This window comes from Pleurodeles waltl, chromosome 7, assembly GCF_031143425.1.
Source record: "Pleurodeles waltl isolate 20211129_DDA chromosome 7, aPleWal1.hap1.20221129, whole genome shotgun sequence".
NCBI lineage: Eukaryota > Metazoa > Chordata > Amphibia > Caudata > Salamandridae > Pleurodeles > Pleurodeles waltl.
In genome coordinates this window covers 369,796,819-369,823,734 of record NC_090446.1, presented here as the reverse complement: position 1 = coordinate 369,823,734, position 26,916 = coordinate 369,796,819, and positions in this window count along the sequence as shown.

Here is a 26,916-nt window from a genome sequence, read left to right as displayed (position 1 = left end):
ATTCTGCATGAAGAAGAAGTTCCTAGCTCCTTTTGTTGTTGCAGAATCTTCAGCTTCTTCTATCCAGAGGCAGCCATTTTGCACCTTCATCCGGGATTTAATGGGCTCCTGCCCCCCCTGGACACTTTCGTGACTCTTGGACTTGGTTCCCTTCCTTTGCAGGTCCTCACATCCAGGAATCCGTCTTCAGTGCTTTGCAGTCTGTTGTGGTTTTTGCAAAATCCCTTATCACAACTTTAGTGTGTTTCTGTGGAAATAGTAGTACTTTACTCCTACTTTCCAAGGTCTTGGGGTGAGGTATCTTGGACACCCTTAGTGTTTTCTTACACTCCCAGCGACCCTCTACACACTACACTAGCCTAGGGGTCCATTCGTGGTTCGCATTCCACTTTCTTAGTATATGGTTTGTATTGCCCCTAGACCTATTGCATCCTATTGTATTCTACAGTGTTTGCACTACTTTCTGACTGTTTTACTTACCTGATTTGGTTTTCTGTGTATATTTTGTGTATTTTACTTACCTCCTAAGGGAGAATACCCTCTGAGATATGTTTGGCACATTGTCACTAAATAAAGTATCTTTATTTTTGGTAACTCTGAGTATTGTCCTTCTTATGATATAGTACCTATATGATATCAGTGGTATGGTAGGAGCTTTGCATGTCTCCTAGCTCAGCCTTGGCTGCTCTGCTATAGCTATCTCTATCAGCCTAAGCTGCTAGAACACTACTACGCTACTAATAAGGGATAACTGGACCTGACACAAGGTGTAAATACCATTGGTACCCACTATAAGCCAGGCCAGCCTGCTACAGTCACCCAAATATACTACCTTTATTTTTAGTAACACTGAGTATTGTCTTTACTTGTGTATGAGTACTGTGTAACTATAAGTGGTATTGCATGAGCTTTGCATGTCTCCTAGTTCAGTCTAAGCTGCTCTGCTATAGCTACCTCTACCAGACTAAGCTGCCAGAACACTACTGTATTTCACTAATAAGGGATAACTGGAACTGGTATAAGGTGTAAGTACCCATTGTACCTACTACTCACCAGGCCAGCCTCCTACACATACCACCTGACACCACCCAACACCCACAGACCCACACACCATACACACCAATCCCACAAACACCATCTTAATACCTACAGACCCACACACGACACACACCACACCCTAGATACCACCCCAACACCTACAGGCACAGCCACCACTCTCACCTTAGCCATCACCTCCACCTCACAGCCCCCAAAGAAATGCAAACACCTACACTCACACATCCAAGAGACACCACCCAAACCCAAGCATACCTTAGACATTTACACCAGCAGCAAAAAATCCCAATCCCTAATTCCTTCTGCAGACCATACCAATTTTCCCAGCTAAAGTTTCCTGTTTGACTGTGCCCTTAGTACTGTGAACCCCCTCCCAAAACCAAAAGAACCTCACCCACATCCCAACCCATCCCTTTCACGTCCAGGTCCTCCCCTGTCACATCTGTCCACCCTGAAATGAGCCATGCTCCTCCCACCCCCAAGAAGAAACCCATCCCTCCCAAAGTTAAGCCAACCCCTCACAAAGTGAAGCCCACCCCTCCCAAAGCCAAACCTACCCATCCTAAATCTGACCTCAACCCACCCAAGAGGGATCGTTGAAAGTGCCTGACATACCCAATTGATGCCCCCTCCTGTGGAGGTTCCTATGCTAGTGGTCAGTTAGTCAAGTTGTGGTGCACAACAGTTTGCATGGACTTCTATTTGTGTACTGGCCACTTGACTTAATGCATATTTAAAGTTGTGTTAATAAACCCAAGCTGTTTTTTGGATATACATTTGTCCTGCCACTACTTTTCTACCTTTTTGCTGTTCCTGAGTAAGTTGTGATGTATGCCTACAGTTGTGTTTGAATCAACCTGATTGCTGATCCATTTGCTGTGGTTGGCAAGATCTGACTTTTGGAGCAGTTCTTGTGTCGCCCAGGACAAGGGGAGATGTTTAATGGATGAATATGGGTGTTATTGCATTGTGTGTTGATTGATATGGTAAGTATCTTATCTTGGCTTGGCAAGTGTCAACATGTATTGGATTAGATTTGTCCGCATGATATAGATTGTACATTTGTATCATGTGTGCAAACTAAAGTTTTGATTTTCCACACAGAGTGTTCAATTGTGCTACCTTCCTGTACATTGACTGACCATGTGTTCATTTTCATGTGTGTACCCCAAAACCGGTCCCAGGGTGCTTGTTTCCAGTCCAGGGAAAACCTGGGCTGGCTGTTCGGGCTGGACTGTTCCATGAGGAACAGGGTCAAGACTGATTTGCATATGGTTTGGTCCAAACTGGGGTGACATGGTGAGCAAAAAAACAATGGATTAAACCCAGATCTTTGCGATCGGAGGTGACTGTTTGCATTGTTCAGCATTCTGTCCATCATCTGTTCTTTTTGCTGTATTGTTTTAAGGGCATGTGCAAAGTGAAATGTGTCCCAAGACAGTATATGTCCTGGGGTCTCCCTGATACCGTCATCTCTATTCTACAGGTATTGTTTACATTGTGAGCTTTGTATATTTGCCTCTCAAAATATTGTATATCCCATTTACCTTCCATTGTCTTGCAATGTGTGTGAGATGTGAGGGTCCATTAAGAGGATGTTGCATGGAAAGGGGTGTTTGGATTAAATGACATCCATACATATGTGTCTTCAATATGAAAACAGGCCATGTTATGTGAGTAATGTAAGGGTGTTAGTTCATTTAGTATGTGTGATGCTGACGTCTTGTTGCTGTTGTGTGACACAATGTTATGTACACTTCACTGTTCCTGAAACTGTGATGTGCAGATGTGTGGTTTTGTGGAGTGTGTCAGTGGATTGTCAGTGAACTACCCAAAGGGGGAGTCATGGGGATGTGCCTGGCAGTGCAGGAGGGATAATTGCTGATTTTTCTCTATAGAACTGCATGCATCATAATACGGTGGTCCAACCTGTCAGTGGTCGGACTGTCACCGCCGCCATGGCGATCCACAGACCGCCAAATTTATGATCAGGGCCTTATATTTCTCCACAATAGTTCATCCTTATTTTCGCTTTTTTCAAGGAGATCAATAATTTTTGCTTTCTTCTTATAATGCATTCTCCTGGAATAAATGCAAATCTGATTAAGGATTTAGGAAATTCTAGAATATCCATTTCGTAACTGACTAAGGCCCTCATTCCGACTTCGGCGGGCGGCGGGCGCCGCCCGCCGGTCGGAAACCGCCGAAAGACCGCACCGCGGTCATAAGACCGCGGGGGTCATTTTGACTTTCCCGCTGGGCCGGCGGGCGATCGCCAGAAGATCGCTCGCCGGCCCAGCGGGAAAGCCCCTACAACGAGGAAGCCGGCTCCGAATGGAGCCGGCGGAGTTGCAGGGGTGCGACGGGTGCAGTGGCACCCGTCGCGATTTTCACTGTCTGCAAAGCAGACAGTGAAAATCTGTATGGGGCCCTGTTAGGGGGCCCCACGACACCCGTTCCCGCCATCCTGGTTCTGGCGGTGAAAACCGCCAGAAACAGGCTGGCGGGAAGGGGGTCGGAATCCCCATGGCGTCGCTGCAAGCAGCGCCGCCATGGAGGATTCCCTGGGCCAGGGGAAAACCGGCGGGAAACCGCCGGTTCCCCTTTTCTGACCGCGGCTTTACTGCCGCGGTCAGAATAGCCCTGGAAGCACCGCCAGCCTGTTGGCGGTGCTTCTGCTGCCCTCCGCCCTGGCGGTCAGAGACCGCCAGGGTTGGAATGAGGGCCTAAGTGCCTGATTTAGAGTTTGGCTGACGGGTTACTCCTTCACAAATGTAACAGATATCACCAAAGTTCACTAAAATATTTAGGTTGGATGCAGTCCATCATGTTGTTGACATGTGCTATATTAGAGTGAAGTAGATGGTAAAGCAGTTATTTCAATTGCATGTTTTCATCAAGTATAATATGCACAAAACCTTTCACACCATTGAATGATGTGTCAAGAGCATTTTGATGTGATGTAATATGGTGTCACATGTGATTTCTTAAACAACCTAATGTACTTGGAGGTTAGTAATTGTCAAAAATGGCCAGTAGCCTAGGTTTTGAAGAATTGTAATTTTTTAGTGGTGACCTTTTACATGTCATTAGAAATGTCCTTAACATCTGAATGGATGTTTCTCTGATATTCCCAAAAGAGGAGGTATTCCAATCATACACTGGGTTGTGTTTTTTCCTGTAAATCTTCTCTAGGAATAGATTTGTCTTAGAAGAGTTATTTTTTCCCTACTACATTTCCAAGTAGTACTACATAACACAGGCTTTCATGCGTTGCTGAAAGTACACAATTATTCTGTTGATGGTAACTCTCGTCATGAAAATATGGCTCAGTGCTGAACATATGCCTCCAAGTTCCCTGAAACATGTCATAGAAGGTTAGTCTTGTGACTTGTTTCTTCCCTAGTTTATCTATTTTATAGATTAAATGATTGCAGCTTTTTAAGTGATTCACATGAAAATGAAGAGTTTTCTTTTCACAGGAAAAGCCTTTTCAAACATATCTTGAACATATTGTTTCTGTATGAGTTTCTATGTGTTGTACTTATGAAAGGAATTGTTTGACACAGGTTTTTGAGGACATCAGTCTTATAATGTTTTGCATTTATATTCCTAATTGTGTCTTTTTTTGTGAAATTGTATATTTTTTGAATAGGCATGATTTTCTTTGTTTGAAAGGCTAGCTATTAATAGTGCTCTCTTTGTCAATTGCTTCCTATAAACATTTTAACTACTAAGGGTAAGGTGTGTACAAACATTAGAAAATTGCAAGCAGTCTTACCAGTATTATTGTTTTTCTGTAGGTGCTCTCCTTCTGTTTGTTCAATTGTTTTCATCTCCTCTCTCTGTTGTACAATTTCTCATTTTGCTTTTCATTGCATTTTGTTCAGCAGTAGGTCCAATGTGGGCAAAGCTGTTTTAAAAAACACACGAAGAAGTAATAGTTACAGTAGTAATTGGCCTAGTACAAGTGGTATTTTTTATTTATTTCCTGTATTATTTTTCAAACAGTATTCCATAAAGAAGTGTGCCTGCTTTATGTAGAAATATATAGATGGAGGTAATGAGGTATAATTTGCAATCTCTCAGTAATGTCTTTGAAGAAGAAATACAGCTGCACTGTCTAACATGCGGCAGAGTCTCTATGATTGTTGGTGTTATTTACGAATAATGGGCTTTGGTATAGCACACATTGTTTCATTAACAAATAACATAATGCTTTACTTCTTCATTGTATTTTTTATCTGGTTTTCTAATTCTAAATAATATTCATACTCATGACCAGGAATGTGTGTTTTGTAGTACTGAGCTGTGGTTCTAGCCCTTTTTGTGTTGATAACCAATCACATAATGCCTCACTTCTTTATTGTATTCATTATCTAGTTTTCTATGGTTTTCATTGTAATGTGACCAGAAATATGTTTCAAATGCCTTCCTAGTACTTACTAAACTTTATTCCTGAAGACTTGTTTATTTTCTTATGTCATTGTGTTTTCTGGTAGTATTGTGCTACAGCATTAGCCTGGTTTGGATTTGAGCCAATTGTCCTCTTCTCAAAATTAAGTTGTTAAAATGATGTACTTTTTGTTGGAAAGTTGGTCATTAGTTGTGTGGCCTGCACAAGTAATGGATCGGCACACTACCACCACTGGGAACCAAACACCCCATTGTAGCGCTTGACTCTCATAGGGTAACGTTGCTGAGCGGTCCAAGGCTTACTCAAGGAAGGTGGGCTGGGCTAGACATCCCCATTCCTGGTCACGCAAGCATCGCACTCAATAAATGATTGTCCAGTCTGTTTTTTTGATAAAGTAAACTTACATTTATTACACACACACACACACTACTCAATACTATGTAACCATTTACAAATATACACAAATGGATGTTAGTACTCTGGGATTGCATTGTGTAATCTCTCTGGCCTACCCATAGGGGACATATAATCTAAACACCTACATGCCAAAGCAGGCTGTGGTAGCCCAATGCAACATTTGTCTGTAGTATAGAGTGAACACATCAAAGCCTGACAATGAGCATAATAACTGTAAATGCTGTACAGGAGAGTGGGTATCAATGATTACTGTACAAGAGAATGGGCATCAATCTTATTACACAGTTCAGCATTATTAGAAACACCTAGATACAAGATTAAATACTTCAAACTATAAAGATTACTTTTGCATTACAGTGGTATAATTTCATGCATTTGACCATTTTGGTATAAAACCAATTTACACCCCTAGAAAATACAATTACACAAACTAAGAACAAAAGCTCTAACATGCTAGTGAATTACATGTGCTTGTAACCCTTGGGAGGTTATATTTTCTTGGGCCCACCTTACCTAGGGTGTGGGACATAAACTTGGTGATGGAGGGATGCTGCACCGTTCCTGCAGCGTCCCCTGACAATGGGCACTTGGCTGCCCTCATCGATGGGGTTATCTGGTCTCACCCGGACATCCCTGTCATGCTGCCTGCTCTTTGGAGGTCAGCGCGGGAAGCGCACCCCCTGCTGCCCTCATCGGTTGGGGGTGCCTGGTCCCACCCGGACACCCCCATCGGGTGAGTGGGATTGGGGAGCAGCTCATGGAGCCCACTCCCGGCTGCTCTCTGGCTGGAGCCGGCCTGTTCTTTCGGGTGGATACATGCTGCTAGGCGGCCGGATGGGTCACCGGGTGGAGTGTGATGACACTCCCTCCTCTTTTCCTGCTGCTTCGGGGCCCCAGGACAGGGTCCGGGGCCCCCCTCACCACTCCGTGGATCGCATTGGTGCTCTCTGGCCTCACCTTCTTCACTAGGCCCCGGGATAGGGTCAGAGGGCCCTCTGGCAGTATTCACAGGGGCGTAATGGCACTCCCTCGGCTTGGTCTTCGGATGGGGGCACTGGGATGGGGTCCGGTGCCACCTCCTCCATATTCACGAGGGGCGCGACTGCACTCCCCATCTTTCTCTTCTGTGGGGCCCCAGAGATGGTTTTCACAACCCCCGCTTCACTTCTGTTTTGGGGGCAGCCCTCATGCCCTGGCCCACCCTGGGGGAATCTACCGGAGCAGTGGCAGAGCCCCATGTGCTTTGCCGCTGGCTCTGAAATAGGTCAAAGGTCACAGACCTTCTTCTTTGACTATCTCAGGCCCCCAAGGGATGGATCTGGTGTTGTTCCGCTCCTGGTGATGAGCCCTTGCCACCAGGAGCACTCTCCTTGGGCCTCCTAGCCTGGAAAGGTCCCAGATGATAAGGGGCCAGTCCCACTGACTCCCGGCACCCGCCTTTCCTCTGGGTGCCTTCCTTTCCTTCTGGGCAGCGCGCTCTCCTTGCGCCAGCCCAGTCTTTCCCCCAACCAGTCCTCAGGGGGAGTAAGGGGGCCAGCTTACCTGGCCCTGGCCTGCGACTCGCTGGGCCTGAAGTCCTTCAGGGGTAGAGTCTCTGCCCCAGGGGTGGTCAGGGGCTTCTTCTTTCCAGTTGCCCATGACGCCCGTCTGCAGTCTCAGTGTCCAGCAGTGAAACACATCCAGGAGAGAGAGTTCTCCCCTGTGCAGGACCTTTTAAGTGGGGGCGGAAGTGTCCAGCAGACCTGCACCTCTGGCCAATCCAGACATGCCACATCACTTCCTTGCCCCTGTCCCCTCCTCCCTGCACAGTTTTCTGGGATAGCTCCAAAATGGCGTTGTCCAGGAGCTTTGGCCACCTGTGCTCTGAAACTCAGCCCCTCCTTCTTAGCATTCCTTTCAGGCTTCTTCTCCCATTTCCTGGCAGGGGCTGACAGCTGGCTGATTGATGAAAGTTCATGCTCAGGCAGTTGGACAGAGCAGTAATTGACCCTAATCCTAAACTGAGTCAGAGAAAGATGACATTCCTGGATGGCCTATAAATTGTACAACTATGCTTTTGTAACCTACTGCCTCATTCTTTTCATACAGGTTACAGTGTACACTGGTGTGACTCTGGTCTCTGTGGGTCCTAGGGGACCTGAGTTATGCCCTAGGCCATTCTTTCCTATTGGCATTAAGTGGAGTGTTCCTACAGTGAAAAGACAGTAAGCACACTGATATTGACATGGACTGGAGTGTTCCTATGGTAAAAAGATAGTAAGCACACTGACTATCTATCTCCTGGCTATACCCATCTTATGAGGCCTATTCCAGATCACCACTTACCCTGCATAGTTCCTTCTGCGCCAGGCTCCCTGAGTGCATTTCTTGGGCTGCACACCACAGGATCCCTCCCCATGCAGCCCTTACATGGGTACACACACATGTTCACACATGATCCCGTGTAGCCCTCCCAGAGCCTCCTACTCTTGCTGCACCTTTGGCAAGGCGGCACCGGGGGTCACACGCGTAGTCCATATTACTATGAGTTTACTGTGGGGGAGTCCCTGCCTAGGAGGACACCTCACAGTAAATGGTCAAGAACCAGGTGGTCAAAAATCGAAAACAATCAGGGCAGACTAGATGGTCAGAACCATCTTCTCACACTTTCCTAACGGACAATCATCCCATTATATATGTGTGTATGTAAGACTCTGTTTCATCATTCTTGTATGTCAGTCTATGTGCAAGATTGCTAGAATTGGCTTGTTGGGCACAGTTTCACAAACGGCATGTCAGTAACGTAGGTGCTGAGAATGATTTAGGTTTGAAAGGGATTGGTCACTACTTTTCTTTCCACTGCTAGTGAATGTGACCATCCCTACTTTATGGTTGTTCACTGTGGTGGAAATGATATAGCACACCATACTGGAGTTAGACTGGAAATTGAGATGAATGAGACATTTTCAATCTTAATGTCTATGTGTGCGAAAACAAATTTGTGTTTGCAAATATTTGTCAGTGGCATAAGTGGAAGTAGTATATTCTAAATGCTTTGATGTTTGAAAAGACTTGAAGACATGTCAACAAAGCAGTCCCAGGATTAATTCGAGATAATGAAATGTTCTCCATTTTGAATTTTAAATATACAATATTCCAATGCAGCACTGTTACATCCTGATGGTGTACATTTCACAAACTATGGAAACCATATTTTCGTTTCAAACCTAAAAACTTGGCAAAACAAACATTTTTAAATATGTTTAGCTAGGAAAACAACAAAAGCTCTTTTAAGTGCCACGCTATATTACGTCTAATTGAGGTTTGTCTTATAAAATTTATTTTTTACATTTAAATAAGTACTGCAGTATTTTCTAAAACCTTTTACGAGAGTACTATGGTACTTAGTAAATGTTTTTTAAAAATATATAATTCATAAAAATTGTTTTTCCTTTGTTTACAGAGTTTGCTGTTGCTAAACTGCCTCATTTCGTCCTCTAGATAAAAACAACAGCATTAACCTACATTTCTTATTCAAACTCAGAAGAAAGGCAAAGTGTGGTCTCAACAAGATGGTTGCCTTTTAATTGTGTGAAATCTTTGATTAACGAATCATATTGTGTTTCATCACTACTGTGATACTCCGCAAAGGAACCATGGTATGCCTTGGCCAATATATTACTAGTTCTTGTCCATTATTTCTTTACAATACTGAACTTATGTGGATCACATAATAAAAAGAGGTCCATTTCCACACCATAATCTATATTCTTGCCAAATTTCATGAAAATCCACTTAGCCACTTTCCTGCTATATATGTCTAAAAAGTTTTTTTCTTTGCATCCCTTTAACTAATCACCATGAAACTTTGCATCATCAGTCAATGTAGAAAAAACAAGAGGTCTGCAATGTTTTATAGTTATTCAACAAATGCATTCAAGGTTATTACCAATCAAAAATCTGAGGAATTCCTATCCCTAGGAATCCTAACTATAACTAAAGAGTAGCTGCCAAAGTAGTAGCTAGATAGGCTATATATGTTACCCATTGGCAGTTGCCATTGGGTAGTTATAATTAGGTCTGCAGAGGGTGTGGGTCCAAAACACAAATTCCCAATTCATTTCCCATAGACTTTTTTAGGAGTCACCACCACAAAAACTACGGCATGGATTTGCAGCAAATTTGGCAGGAAGCTAGATCGTGGTCTTGAAAGTGTGATTTTTGTGATTTGGTGTAAATCCATTCATTTGTTTTTAAGAAATTAAGAATAAAAATACCTGTTTTGGATGGTTGAGTATGAGGGAATCTAGCGAGAGTCCCTCAAACCCAATTAAAAAAAACCAGAGTGTTCTGATTGACCTAGGAGGCTTTTCTCTTTGGCCACATTTCTTACATGGGAGTAAGGCTCCTGTGGAGGGAGCTTTCTGATTGGCCGTCTGTATCATGAGAAAAAAGTTGCAAGCCCTATTAAAGGACTCAGGGACTTAGGCCACCTTGCTGAGTTTAATCAATAAAAACAATAAGGGGGCAAGATAGGCTACCCTGACACAATAGTCCTTGTAGGGTATTCCCTAGGATCCCCTAGGTCAAAATTCTAAAAAGTTTATTTAAGCTGCAGGACTCCTGTGGGATTGCACCATATGAAAGAAAACACTGAATGGCCTTTTTGATTTTAATAATTTGACACCTCAGTGAGCCAGGACTCTGGAATCTTTATTTAAAATATTTGGGAAGGTGAATATGAGTGGGGTCCTCCTCTTTGAGACACTCCTGGCCCCAAATACCACATCTCTTAGGGCTGAAAGTACGTGAAGGGGAGAAATGCAGCCTACTCCTGAGCCCCGGTGACCCCATGCCCAGCATCCGGGGTGTGATACTACACAATGTGCCAAGAACCCGATCCCTGAGAAACTGTGGGAAAACTGCGGGCATACCCTGTCCACACACTTGCGGACAGGGAACTGAGTCATTAAATCTATGACTGCGGAGAGCTTACCTTATGTTTTCAAAGAACTTCTAGCTAGAGCTCTGTGCTTCTGTGCTGGAGGGCAAGGCCCTCTTGTGGTTGTATTCATGCTTGCATTTTCTGGGACAAAAAAGTTTAAAAGACAGACTCAGAAACATGTTGGTTTCTTTTTTTAGTAGATAATAGGGCAAGGGTGATGCAAACCACCTATAGGTCCCTAGTATATAATAGGGCAGGGAAGTTGAGAGGCCATAGATTTCCTGCACCGGAGTGTGCACTGTTGTGTTGCCAGCTGTCATTTTTAAAGGCAGCCCTGACTTGCAACTGTCTTGAAAAAATACAATGTGTTCTCATTCGACTTTGGAATTAAATGTACTTCCAAAGTGCCAATCTACCTTATTTTTACATATGTCACCCCTATGGTCTCTCCCCCATGTCCCTCAGTTGTGGGGTGCCATGTAACTATAAGCAGGGACATTATAAGAAGGTGTTTAATGTGCCATGGTGAGGGAAAAAACATCAGTTTAATTATTCCTAATGGTAGATTAGGAGGACATAGGAATATTTCATGTAAGCATAAATATTGCTAGGGAGGAGCTAAATGTATCATGAAAGGACTCACAAGATTTGTAAAGATGAATCTAACAACTTGCCCCTGTTGAATTTTTCATAACTAATACAGGAAAGAAGTTATAGGACTTTCTTTCCTGTAAACCAAAATCCAGCCTGCTAGTGGCCTCTTCTGATTATTCAGCCTTAACAGGATTAGTCAGGCTGCTTTGATGAGGTGCTAAGTGGCCTGCACTGAGCAGAGGTTATCTGAAGGGGGTTAGTTTTGCAGCTGCAGAGGCTAGGCCAAGACGGGGGCCTGGTTAATCAAATTGGCTCCAAAGGAAGCAGGACAGAAAGGAATGCCAGCCAGGCCTGCCCTTTCACCCTGTACCCCAAAGATAGATAGCAGGTCCAAAAAAGGAATTGCAGATGGTCTAGAGGAGGGGTGTTAATGGAAAGAGCCGCACCAGTATGTTGGCTTAACCAGGTCCTGCTCATCTGGAGAAAAATACTTCCATTTTGGATTTTAAAGTGCAGTGCTTTATGGGACTAGAAAATGCCACACTTTGGAGGAAGCTGACATGTTTTTGGGAGGCTCCCTGCATCTCATTGCACAGGGGTGCCCCCTTGCTCGCCCTCCAAGATGATTGAATAAATATCTGGGAGCTGCATTGCAATTCGGGTCTGCTGCCTGAAATCACAAGAAGAAGAAGGGCTGCCCGGCTGGAACCTTGGTCTGCAACCCCAAGGACTGCACTCTAAAGCACTGCTCCTGTTGCACACTGGAACAACAGCACTAAGGACTTTGCGTTGCTTCAAAAAGGACTCAGGAGGCTTGAATGCGTCTAGTGGACCTTTAAGGATTTGGCCGAGTGCATTGTGGAAATTGTAGTCCTAAACATCCAAGGACCATTTCAGAGTTTCTAGATGCTTGGATTTGTGTTTTAACACATCAACCCACAGGAGGAACTTCAGGAAGAAGTTACAGAAGTGTGGAGCAATTTTTGGGAAAAGCTCCATAAGTGGACTGACCCAAAGTCGTGACTCAAGCCTACTTTCTTCAACCGCGACCCAGCCTAAATTATAAGTTCATCCCACTGAAAGCTCTAGAACTCTAGACTTCTAGAATTTGACTGGGCCTCGGAGAAAAGCAATCCGATGACTTTGCATCAAAATCGGCTTGCTGGAGAGGACCAGACAATGTTGGGAGAGAAAAGCTCAAGAAAAGCTTTTAAGTGCAAAGGTAAACTTTTGACCAAGGCCTCCCACTTAGTGCATCCAAGCAGTATTTCATCATGATCAGTTTCAAACTTTGACTTTGTCCTGGTCAAGCGCAAACAGATGTCCCTGGTTGGGGCTATTGATTTCTAAGCACTAGAAATCACATGTTTTTATTTCATCTTTAAAACTTCATAACTCTGGTTCCCTATACTGGATTTTTGTTGTTTGGTGTCATTTCAAAGATACAAATATTTACTATTTCTTGTTAATTAGTGGACGATTTTTATTGTTTGTACCAACAAGTACTTTGTTGGTGTACTTAAATGCATTACATACATGTATCCTAAGTAAAGCCTGCCTGCTCATTGCCAAATTACCAGGGGTAGAGCCAGGGGCTAATGTTTTGAGACTTTGATTGGACCTAACATTGGTTTGGGGGCATTGTTGCCAGTGGTAAGTGTGTACTTACCCCTACTCATAACCAGTCACCAACAGGAAACCTTACTGAAGGTCACAAGATTCCAATGTTTCTAGGGAGGTATAGTCAGACCACTTTTGTTATGATGAGACCTGAAGACTAACTACAGGTCAAAATGTTGACACCCCATCCCTAAGTTGCTTTCAAAACATGTTATGTTTTGCCAGGAGAGACCATGTATGAACAGACAGGATCTCTGCTTATGTTTGTTTGAGATAAAATTCTATGCAATCTTGGGATCGGTTCAGTGTCTTGTTCTATGTTGTTGTATAAATAATTAGCCACTGTGAATAGGCCAGTAGGACTGCAACATTGGTTTCTGCACTAACATCATTTTGAATGTAAGGCTAAAAAATATATTCAACTCTTTAAGTGAAATGGGAGTCCACCAGTGTGCCCAATAGTGAGGCCCTTGAGTGCCTCACGCATCCTTCAGAAATTGTTAAGCACCTAAGTTTGTTCCCTGCACATTTTACTCAAGGAAGTGAACATTCAAAAAGAGATGGACATAGTCAATTGACAAAAAATTGGCTGTATTAACTTTACTTCCAGCGTCACCAGTGAAAGACAGATTTTGTGAGTGAACCAAATTGAGGGGCTGCCAAAAGATCACTCTGTCTGTCCTTACCACCATATATGCTTGCTCTCTGGGTCGGTCTAACCTGCTACAGTTGCTCCACTGAACAGACTGTGTTTGTGAAGGAACAGAGCAACTGCCATCATCTTGACCCTCAAAATGGCTAGAAGATGAGTCCTCGGATGGAACTCTGCAGACTAAAAAATCACTTCCAGATTTTGCACCTTTTTCCTCTCCCTCAAATGCTGTCTCAGTTTCTGCTGTATAAGTTTCTGATCATGCCTCAGAGTTTTCCTCCATAAACCGAATTAAGGCCTGGGCAGCAGTCATCCACTGAGATGCCATCTCTGCTACTGGCTAAAACTGTCCTTCTAAAACACTGTCCTACATAGAAAGCACAATTATTGGTCTAAAACAGTTGGTAGGTGTGTGAGATGTGTGCAAAAGTAAATAAAGATAAAGTTAACTTTGCTTATCTTCTTTCTTGACTCCACTGGTTCACCAAAGACACTAAAAAAAAGAAAACAAAGACATAATATTACTTCACATTCCTACATGCCCAACATCACAGCATACTTTTGTCATACCATGGCTTATGCAAAACATTATAGTTGGGGACATACTGGGCATTTTCCAGTATAAAATTAATTCCCCTAAGCTTTAAATCTACCTTTGATCTCAAGAAGCACACAGTGACATAATCCCCTCTGCAACTATGTGCTCAAGCGTGTTCCTTGGGATAACACATAGTGCTATCACCAGTCACTGAAATTATGCAGTGGGAGGCTACCAAATTATGCAACAGGTTGACTACATTACGATGCAAGAAAAGGAAAATTATGTAGTATGAGGCAACACTTTTTGTATAGTATTACTTCATTATTTTGTGATTTTAAAACATGATAATATATTTTCAAAGCAAAGATTTCACCTCATTTTATTACCAGCACAACAACCAAATAAAGAAATAACCAACTGAAAGGTGATCCATCAACTTTGTGCAGTGCCTTCCACTGCATTCTTATAAATTGTTGCCCCACGTGAAGTGAGGCTTTTATTTCCACATAAATGTGTGTTTTCCCATGGGTGAGGGCTCAATTGCCGGACCAGTGGAAACACACATTTATAAAAAATAAAAATAAAAAGGGCCTCAAATGGGATCAACCCATGCCTTGAAGGCTGACCCCCTACTAAATAACTTTTATTTATTCTTTTTTTAAATGTATTCAGGACCCAGGGAAAACGAACATCTCCCCAAAAAATGTAAGCCTAACACAGGGTTAACCCACATGACAATTTCATTTTGTATATAAAGAAATATTTTCTAATACATCCCCAGGGAGCACTATCATTTCCCCAGGGGAAAAACACTTGAAAAAAAATATTTTTCTGCCCCCCCATGGGCAGTCAGTCTGCTCACCTCATGGGTTGATCCCACTAACCAACCACACTATTCTTCTTGTAATTATTTTTAATTCCCCATTGGGCATGATCGCACCCCCCTGGGAAAAGCTATTTCTTTTTTTTAATATTTGGCCCCCAAATGGGGTGGTAGTCAGCCAGTACCCCACAAAGGTCAAACGCCCAATTATTTTCCCTGATGAGTGGGTTACATGGCAGTGGATCACAGCACGCCCACTGTTTCAGAAAGGCCTAATTGGAAATAGGAGACGTTTCCCTTTCCAATAAGGCCTCCCTGAAACATGTGGGGGCCTTTTTAAGGTCTTTTTCCCCCACTCTAGTGGAGAGCGATCTTATCTGCTCATTCCTTCTTATCCACTGGGAAAAAAAGTGCACTGATGTCACAGATGGGTAGGAGGGGGGTGGGGGCTGATGCGGAAGCGATTCTGTGTCTCCGCCATCCTTTTGTTAAAAAAATTGAATCCTTCGATGCTAACACCAAATGATCCAATAGGTCTCTCTCCATTGTTGATCAATGGTTGATAGATGCACTGGGAAGGGTGTGTGGATGCACTTATAGGGTTAGTAGGGTATCTTTTCATTGTAATTTGACAGACGAACCTGCATGAAGAATGAATTAAAATGTAGTCCTAGTACTTATATCCTATCCGATATCATAATTTTCAAACCAAGATCACTCTACGCACCACTCTGTACTTCAGTAACTGGATGCTTCACATAGTCACGCTCTATAAGAACCATCTGCTGTGGTATAGATAACCACATCAAATAACATGTGGTTCAAAGGCCCAAAGACACAAATCAAAACCCTCTCCGTTGAGAGAGAATGACAGTTGGAATCAACATGTTCAATCGATGCCATAAAAGTATCAATAGTCATAGTGCTTAGGTGACATCTCACCATTGTGTCAATGCACCAGAAGGCCATCACTGCGTCTGTAGCGTTCTTCCCAGCCTGGTAGATGCTGAATGACTAGGCCACACATCCAGCTGTAAATTACACATCTTTATTCCTCTGCATATATCTGTGAACTCCCACATTCTAAAGCAAATACTTATACATTCTATTCTAGCAATTACATCACACTCTGAAACAGAGTCCTCGGGGAGCCATAAAGGTTCCATTCAAAATAATGCAAATGAAAAGCTGCAAAGTTTAGAAATCATTAGATGGACACAAAATCTATATACATACAGAAACATGTACAACTATATCACTTCATTTAATCTTCTTGGCGCTTTGATCTGGCTAACCGATATGGTTACTGGAAGCTGTGAATGGACTTCTTCAATGTCAGAAATTGCCAAGGATGGTAATGATTCAGCGTTAGTCATTGAGTTTTCACAACCAGTCTTTCTTTCGCCATCTCGATCTGAAGATTCTCTGTTAAGGAACTTCCCATGTGTAGGAGGCTGGCCTGGTGTGTGGTGGGTACCTATGGTACTTACACCTTATACCAGGTCAAGGGGACCCTTACTAGTGTAGTGCAGTCAGTGTCTAGAAGCCAGACTCTCTAGAGGTAGCTGTGGATGAGCAGGCAAAGCTTTTCTAGGAGACATGCAACGCTCATGCAATACCACTGTAGTCACACTTAGTATTCACACACATGAAAGAAAACACTCAGTGTTACAAAAATAAAGGTACTTTATTTTGGTGACACAAATACCAAACATACCATAGAGACTATACTCCCTTAGGGGGTAAGTAATACACAAATTACATACACTAGTATGCAGAAATAGGCACAAAACCAATTAGAAAACAGTAAAATTAGTGAAAATCATAATAGATAGAAATGGTCTGGGGGAACACAAACCATATACATATAGTGGAATGCGGAGGTCGGTCCCCCATCTAGGCAAGTGTAATGTGTAGGGGGGAGCTGGATGTACTAGGAAAGCCCAAAGGTAAGTACCATAACCCACCCTAGCAATCAGGAAACCAGGAGTAAATCACAGGACGTTTCCTAGAATATACACAGAGAAGTAAAGAAGAATATTGCAAAACCCTGAAGAGACAGCAAGACACCAACAGTGGATTCCTGGACAAGAAGACCTGTGGAGAAAGGGGACCAAGTCCAAGAAGCACAGAGGAGTCCAGGAAGGGCAGGAGCCCCTACCCACCACAATGAAGGTGCAAAAGGAGAACCACCCGTGAAGAAGAAGAGTCAACACTGCACCCAAGAAGATGAAGTTGGGTTGCTGGAGGGTGCCGATGATGTCCCACGCCGGATGGGGGATTGCAGTCGGGTTTTCGTCATTGGAGTCTGCCAACAATCCTTGGCATATGCAAAGCTCATGGTTAGCACAAAATGACGCTGCTGGGTACCAGGAAGGACCAGGTGGACTCTACCCAGTAGGGAGAGTCAGAAGGGGCCCTCAGCAACACAGAGTGCCAACAGAAGACCAGGCAGTGCACACAGGAGTCCCACAGGACGGGGACCCAAACGTTGCAGAAGGGGCCCATGCAGCACTATGAGAAAGGTTGCCACACCCCGTGGAGAACCACTCAAGGAGCTGTGCATCTCAGGATAGAGTGCTGGGGGCTGGAGCTTCATGATGCACAAAGATCTTAGAGGAAGGATGCAAACAAGCCTTGGCAGTTGCAAAGGACACAGTGCACGGGGTTCTACCTTGTGTGGAGAGGCAAGGTCTTACCTCCACCAAAGTTGGACAGTTGGAAGAGAAGCCCTTCAGCACCACTTCAGTCCACTACCCGTGATGCAGGATCCAGACAACCCAGCAGGAGAGGGGATCCACGGAGCTTGTTGTCATCACAGTTGGTGCCTGCAGAAGCAGGAGAGTGACTCCTTCACCCCAAGGGAGATTCCTACGTCCTTCTGATGCAGGCTGAAGACGGTCTGTCCTCAGAGGATGCATGACCAGGGAAATGTTGCAGTTGCTGGAAGGGCCAGAGATACAATGTTGCAGAAGGCATCTTGCTTCTTTGTTGCAGCTTGCAGGGTCCTGAAGAGTCCAGATTAAGTTTCTTTGGTAAGAAGTCGAAGTGAAGGTTGCAGAGGATTCCTGCTGGAGTCTTGCAATCCGAATCTGAGGAACCACCCAAGAGAGAGACCCTAAGTATCCCTGAAAGGGGGATTGGTCACCTAGCTGGGCGACCACCTATCAGGAGGGGGCTCTGATGTCACCTGCTGGCACTGGCCAATCAGGTGCTCCCAGAGTTCCCTGCGAACCTGGAATCCAAGGTGGCAAAACCCAGGGACCGTCTGGAGGAGATCTGAGCACCATCCCTGGGGTGGCGATGGACAGGGGAGTAGTCACTCCGCTTTTCTTGGTCCAGTTTTGTGCCAGAGCAGGGAATGGATATCAATGAACCGGTGTAGACTGGTTTATGCAAGGAGGGCACCAAATGTGCCCTTCAAAGTATTTCCAGTGGCTTGGAGAGGCTATCCCTTCTAAGCCTATAACACCTAATTCCTTTGGGAGAGGGTGTAACACCCCTCTCCCAAAGGAAATCCTTTGTTCTGCCTTCCTGGGCTCGAGCTTCCCAAGCAACAGGAGGGCAGAAACCTGCCTGGGAGGTGGCAGCAGCTGCGGCTACCTGGAAACCCTCAGAAGGCTGCAATGGCAATACTCTGGATTCTCTAAGGGGCCCCTAGAGTGCATAGAATCATGCACCCAATGCTTGAAAAAGCCTTAGGGTATGATTCCAACATGTTTGATACCAAATATACCTATGTTCGGAGTTACCATTATGTAGCTGGACATAGGTATTGACCAATGTCCAGTACACGCATAAAGTGGCGTACCCGCACTCACAAAGTCGGGGAACATGGGCCTGGAGTTTGTGGGGGCACCTCTGCTGGTGCAGGGGTGCACTCACACACAAGTACTTTGCACCCTGCCCTCTGGGCTAAAAGGCCTGCCATAGGGGTGACTTATAGGTGACCTGGTGGAGTGAAAAATGGAAGTGAAAGGGTTCTTACACCTTTTCACGCAGGCTGTAATGGAAGTTCTACAGAAGCCTTTGCCTGCGGTCCCTATGGGTGGTATAATACATTCTGCAGCCCATAGGGATCCCCTGGAACCCAAATGTCTAGGTTCCATTCACTAGGGACTTATAATGGGGCACCAATGTGACAATTGTGGGTGAAATACTGTGACAACAGTAACCAACAACTAAATTTAAGGGAGAGAGCATAAATACTGGGGTTCTGGTGAGCAGGATCCCAGTAGACACAGTCAAACACACTGACAAAGAGGCCAAAAGTGGGGGTAACCAAGCTAGAAGGAGGCTAGATGTAGGATGTTCCTACACCACATGGGTGGGCAGCCACCATGTGTCCTTTGGTAGACCCTGCTTGACACAGTTTAGCACAGTAAGAGGCATCACATTTTCTTTTTCATAGTTGTTGAGCAATCACCAAATCTCCCTTTTGGAATGAAAGTTCTTTCGCCTGTCGCCTCTTGTCTGTATACTTTGTCAGTTTCTGTGTTTGAACCAGGTTCCTCATATGAATTAAGTTTTCATTAGTATTTCTCTTTATGGTGCATTGGGGTACCTTTGTTGGCATAGCTCTCCCAGACATCAAAATCGCAGCACCTTTACCTGAGATTGAGTGGAGTGTTGAGCAATAAGCTTGTATGGTAAAGTTCAGCACTGTTCCTAAATGTATTAAGCTTCTCAAGAGTTGCATGCTGCACTGCTTGCTTTAGTGTGCCCATAAGACGCTCAACAGATCCATTGGCCTATGGCCACAAGGTTGTGATCTTTTGATTTTTGATGTTCAGATGCTTCAGAAATTCCTTAAATTCTTTGCTATTAAAGAGTGGACCATTGTCTGACTTTACAATGGATGGCAAACCCCATGTTTCAAATATGCCATCAAGTTTCTCTATGCAGTCGATAGAATACATGAATATTAATCTATTATCCTCTAATATCACCATTAATGATGACCATCATCAAGTGGACCAAACAAATCAATGCATACTTTCTCCCAGGCATGTTTGAGGAGTTCTGACATATTTAGCTTATGTTGAGTGACTTTGATTGACAGGCAATGCCATATGTGACAGGCCTTGAGAACCCTTTCAACTCTTTCATCTAGGTATGGAAAACAAACGCTGTATGAAAGGTCTTTCTTTGTAGCAACAATACCATGGTGTCCTTTGTGAGACCTCCATCCTAGATCCTCGCAGAATAACTCCTTCCTGAGCTATAGATAATTAATCCTTGGCATTCTTGTACTTTTGATATTTGCCATCATTAATGATTGGTCGATCATGTTTGTTCTATAAATGATGTGTGATTAATCCTCTTAATTTAGCATGTCACCATCATGGCTCGTAGCAGTGATGATCTGGGCTAACAATACAGCAGCTGGTGTACTTGACTTGACAATGAAATTGATGGAAGCCTCAGCCATTTTGGAAGGAGTGCTATGACCTTGAATGGGCACTTTTGGAAAGTAGTCAGTAGAATTTTGATCCTTTCTAGGTTGGAGCACAATTGTACTCTTGTAATCGTAGTCCCATACAACAGCCAAAGTTTCCTTTTTTTGGGCTGTGAGTAAGCATGTTCTGTTGGAGATAAACTTCAACAAGCATAGGCCTCAATATGTCTTTGCACATTTGGGCGTCCACTACGCATGCAAGTATAGCAGCTAACCCAACAGGGCTAGCGTCAACCACAATCTCAGTATAGAATATGACATTTCTGCAGCATTTCCTATTGCTTTTTTAGTTCTGTGGAAACTCTTGACCAGTCAAACAGAACAATTTTCTGGGTTAATTCTAAAAGTGGAGCACTGACAGTGGCAAAGTCCTTTATGTATCATGAAAAGTAGCTGGCAGATACAAGAAAACAATTTAAAATTGAAACCTCCTATGGGAGTTCAGAATTTGTGAAAGCTTGTACTTTGGCAGTATCAGGCATCAGGCCCCCAGCAGAAAATATGTGGCCAAAAGATTTTCAGTTTTGTTTCATTGAACTCACACTTGTCAGCATTTAAAGTCAAACCGGCATCACTGAGTAATTGACATACATGTGTGAGAGCTCTATCGTATTCCTTTTGTGTAGCTCTGAAAAAACAAATCGTCATCACTATACTTAAATACATTCAAAACAGGTTGTATTACGCATTGTATGACATTTTGGAAAAGCTTTGCAACCCATGACAGACCAAAACCAAGGGCCCAATTCCGATATTGGTAGACAAGTTACTCTGTGACAACAGTGATGGACATCCCATCCACCTAAATTGAAATCTCATTATAGCCTATGGGATTTAGATTTCAACGGATGGGATATCTGTCACCTGTGTGATGGAGTAACTCATTTGCCAATACCTAAATCAGGCCCTAAGTCTCTTGTGTAAAAAAAAAAAAACATGTGTAGCAAAAGCGGTAATGTATCAGCAGTTTTCTACTAGTTCTAACCGATGATAACATTTATTCAAAACAAGCTGAGAAAAGACATTGGCACCAATTAATTGTGTAATCATGTCTGCAAAGTGGGGCCCTAGATTTTTATTTTGTTCAATTGCTTTGTTTGCTTGGAGCATGTCAACGCATATGCACACAGATCCTTCATGGTTCTTTTTTAGGAGGAACCCATGGCATTGGACCAGTGGAACATTCAATAATGTCATGCTTTTCAGTGATTCAAGTTTTGTTTCAACAGCTTCTTGTAAATGAAAAACAACTCATTTATGTCTCTGAGCAACTGGACTGACATCCTCATTGATATGCAGTTTTACTTTCATAGTCTTTAACTTTCCCAAACCATAAAACAATGAAGGGAACTGACTAACCAAGTGATGAGCATTTATCTTGTAATTCACTGAAATCAGTCCCATGTCAGCAGCCGTGTTGAAACTGAGTAAACAGGCACCTGCTGCAGTACCTTGAAGTACATCTATTATTGCATGAACTTTTGCTTTCTTATGTTTCACTGTCACCATAAATGAACCTTTAATCTTAAAACGTGTTGATGAAGCCCAAAAAGTATGCTTTGGTCTTTGATGATGTGAGCCACATTAAAGGAGATAATTCATTGTACTTTTCTTCTGGCATTATATTTATTGAAGCACCACTGTCGATGATGAAAGATACTGAACATACATTGATTTTCAGTGCAATCTTTGAACAGCGTTTGTATGATTTTGTTATTTTCACGTCATCTTTTCTTTGACTGACTTTTCGTCTCACAAGCATCCAGTCTGACATGTGCATGTTTTTTCTGAGGTAAGCATTGTCATGGCACAATCACTTTCCGCACTTTCACTTACCATTGGGCTGAAAATGACCATCTACTTTATTTAGTGTCTACTTGCCTTAGCTGATGTAACACTAGGCCTGGTGATCTAGAACGTTCTGGTGGCCATTTTGTCTTTGTGTCATGATGCATTTACTTTTTCCTTTGCTCTGCACATCATCAGCATATATTTCTCTTTACCACAGCCTTTGCATATTTGACCAATGGCTGGGCACTTTCCTTCATGTGGAAATACAATTACACATCTGAACCACAAATTCTTTTTGTGTGTGGACATTACTTTGTGTCCTTCAGTCTTTTGTTTAGAACTACTTTTCACACTTATGACTGACTTCCTCTGGGCACCTCTAGTCTCCATGTCAGCAGCTTGTCGAAAAGTACGTTCCTGAGTTCTGGCAGCCATCAACACTTGCTCCACACTAAAAGTTTCTCTCAGCTTTTGTCTTCTGAAAGAATCAGACAAGCAGTCATTGATCACTCTAAGCTTCATGGCTTCTTCATCATTACATTTATTGAACTTACAGTGTTTGATGAGTGTGTATTTCCACAAATTCATCTTTAGTTTAGCCAACTCTCTGACATTCCTGACTGAAAGCTTATCATTTATAATCGCTTTGGTACTAGATTGAACGTGAGATTCAACACATTCTTAATCTAACAGTGTGGGACTTCTTTGTCGGTTCTCAGTATTTTCTTTATGACTTCTTTCATACCATTACCAGCAAGATTTTTGAGATATTTGATCATCTTTCGGTTATCAGTTTCTTCAAGTGCATCAATTAAATCTTCAAATGTCTCTATCCATGCAGTCCATCTATCACCAATATTTAGCTTTTTTTCAGTGTTGAATGGTCATGGTGGTTTAAGGAATGCAGCTGCCTTGTAAACCGGTGTGGAACTCACTGACGTTGAGAGTAGTGCTTTCCCTGGCCTTAAAAAACAAATATCATCACCCAGTGTTTAACATCACCAAGTGCCCAAACTGGTCACTCCACACTACTGCACAACTGCAAAGCAAAATTGAGGTGTGTGTGGAAAGGCAAAAAAGTGATTAATCAGTACATAAATACATTACTACACCACAGAGACAAACCATTGTATCGGGCTGTAGATAGACAATAGAGCCCATGTGAAGATTAATAGATCATTACATCAAAGATGAAGGGCCAGATGTACGAAGCCGTTTGCATGTCGCAAACTGCAAAAAACGCAGTTTGCGGCATGCAAACGGCCGAACGCGATGCTCATTCCCAAATTACGAGTCAGTACCGACTCGCAATTTGGGAATGTGACTAGCAAATAGGGAGGGGTGTTCCCTTCCTATTTGCAACCGCATCGCAATTCAGAGTTGCTTTGTGACCGCGAATGCGGCCGCAAACCAATTCGCAGTTACCACCAGTGTCACACTGGTGGTAACTCATTCGCAAAAGGGAAGGGGTCCCCATGGGTCTCCTTCCCCTTTGTGAATGCCGAAAAAAATACTTTTTCAGAGCAGGCAGTGGTCCTATGGAACACTGCCTAGTCTGAAAAAAACTAAACCAAATGGTTTCGGTTTAGTTTTCATTTTGCAGCTCGTTTTCCTTTAAGGAAAACGGGCTGCAAAATGAAAAAATAAACTGCTTTATTGAAAAAGCAGTCACAGACATGGAGGTCTGCTGACTACAGCAGGCCACCATCCCTGTGAGTGCAGGGACTCGCTATGGGGTCGCAAACTGCGACCCACCTCATGAATATTGATGAGGTGGGTCTTTGCGACCCCATAGCGAGTCGCAGAAGGTGTCTGAGACACCTTTCTGCATCCAATTGTACGACTTGCAAATTGCGAGTTGGTCAGACTCGCAATTTGCAAGTCGCAAAATTGGATATTCTTACATCTGGCCCTAAGTTCCTAAAATCAGTCCTATGGCTGGGACAGTATGCAATTCATTAATGATATATAGGTGGGCATCTACAATCAGAAACATGACTTCCTAGTTACAGTTGATATAGGATCTATATACAGTAAGGGGCATGGCTATAATGGGGATTACGTCAATCTTGCACTATGGGTGTTCCCAAACAGCATCCATGGATTTTGACACATTCCCAGATTTACCAGAAATGGCAGACCTGGGAATGCACCAAAATGCAACACCTTCCCAGGTGAGGCTTAACAAGGAGAAATATCTTTATTTCTCCTCATTTTTCATCTTTCTACATGCATTAAAGAATGCAGTGCACTCAATAAAAAGATGAAAATACCTCAGAGGTTTGTTTTTGTGCAGGAAGATGCCCCTTCCTCCACAAAAACAATCTCCCTAACAATTCAGGGACTCTTGCACCATAGTGCAAGGGTGTCTGCTTTGGCACTAGGCAGCCAAAATGGTGCCAATGCAGGGACAAAGGTGAGAATGTACCATATTCTTTTTTAATACAATGCATTCCTACCTTTCCCTGTCATGCAGCGCACAGCACCACAGGGACTTGCTGCACTGCATGACTTGCCCATAAAAATGGCCCTCATGTTCCCCAAGTTTAAGTGGTAGTACTATTTGAGAAAAGCGTGAACAGGGAGGGAGTGGACATGGAATACCAAGGCTTCTTAACCTTAAAACCACCTAATGCCTCTTTATTCCACAGCCACACAATCCCTGACATTTTATCACACTTTTGCAGGCTCCCGCTTTCCCCTTTGTGGTGGTTTTCTGCCTTTCTCTTTGTCTTTCCACTTTGTGATTTTTCCCCTTCTTACTCTTGGTTAATGTCTGATGCAGAGCAATCATTACTGGTCCCCAGAAATAAGAGCTGGTAGCCCCCACCAGCAGCCACCAGCTCAAAAGTAAGCACTGTTTGCATGGGTAGGAATATTCACAATATATCTGTTTAGATCAGAAGCCTGTTGACAATTTGAGAGCTTTGTTCATTAACTGTTGCATCATTCAACATGGACATAAAACTTTAAACCCAATGTTAATCAGATGTATTGGAACTGTGATAACCACAACTTATGCATTAAAGGGCACTGTTTTCTGAGGAAGAATCCAAGGCAGGTCTACATGAGCGAGGGTTGCTTCCTGTGTAGAGGCCTCTGGAGCTTTAATTCAGAATATTTGTAAGGCAGTCTCTTGGACTACCCTGTCAACATTTATCTCACAATTGAGGTTGGATGTGGGAAATGTTGAGGATCCAGAGTGCTTACATCTGCTATGTCCTGAACTATTATATGCTTCTAATTTTTTAAATAAAGATTACTGTTTCGCATTAATTAGGAGCTGCATTATCATTCTAAAAGAAATGGGTTGAGGAAGTAATGACTCAGTTACTCATCAGTCATCTTCACTACTCTGAATACTCTTTTCTCATATCAGTACTTACGATCTTCTCTTCCTGTTCCGGTTTTTCAACAACCTAGATATCCTTATGGCTTGGGATGAACAGGAAGTGTAGTGGGTTTCTTCTCCCTTTATTGCTAGTATAATAGGAGGAGCATTGAAGGGGAGTTGGAGTGTGAAGCTCTTTTTGTTGTTTTTAATTTGCTTTAGTTAGGTCACATGGTGCATGGGTGGTGGTGGAACACCTGATATAGTAAGTATGGTACGAGGAAAGGGTATTCAGAGTAATGAAGATTACTAATAAATAATTAGGTCAATACTTTGCAACAATCAGTGCAGTACCTTTTCTTCTCTGATTGAGGAAGTTAAACAAAGTAACTTAAGAGAACTAAGTCCTAAGGATTTCCAACAAAAAAGCAAGAACTCACAGACATGCCAGTATTGAATGATAATATTAACAGGCCCCAAAGATATCTTTACTTTTCGTTCCTTACTATGTAAGATAAAGATAACTTTTACAGGTCTTATATCAGCCTCAGAAAGTACAAAAATTATTGGTTAATTTTGTGTTCAACATTGTAAGAGCTCTATGTTTGATTTTCTAAATAAAGTCTTATTGGCTTTAAAAGACATAGGGCCTGATTTAGAGTTGGGGGAGGGGTTACTCCATCAGAACAGTGACGGATATCCCATTCACTGAAATATAAATATCATCATATCATATGGGATTTTTATTTCGGTGGGTGAGAAATCTGTTACCCATTATGAACAAGTAACCCCTCTGCCAATCTCTAAATGAGGCCCTTAGCTCTGAAAGGATATTGACAATTTTGTGTTTGATTACCGTGGCATGCTGTGTAAGTTCTGAATATACTTGTATGCTACTGGAATATTGCTGTCAGAATATCGTCTGACATAAATGTTGTTTCCTAAATATCACCTAAAAAATAGAATCCCATTGGAGTTAGATATAGAAAACTTGCACCCAATAGGGTGATATTTTTGTAAATTATATTTATGTTGAACTCTATTAACAATATTATGGTATACAACCTGAATACAAAGCACAAATCACATCTGTATGACACAATAAAGTGGTTGTTGGTTCCAACCTACAATAAAATTGCATCCTCTACATCATCCCTATCACTATATTGTAAGATAAGAATATACACAATGGCCCTCGTTATGAGATTGGCGGTAAGTCCTGCTTACAGCAAAGCTGACTGCCACCAACATACCGCCGGCGCGGCGGATTACCGCTACTCATATTATGCCAC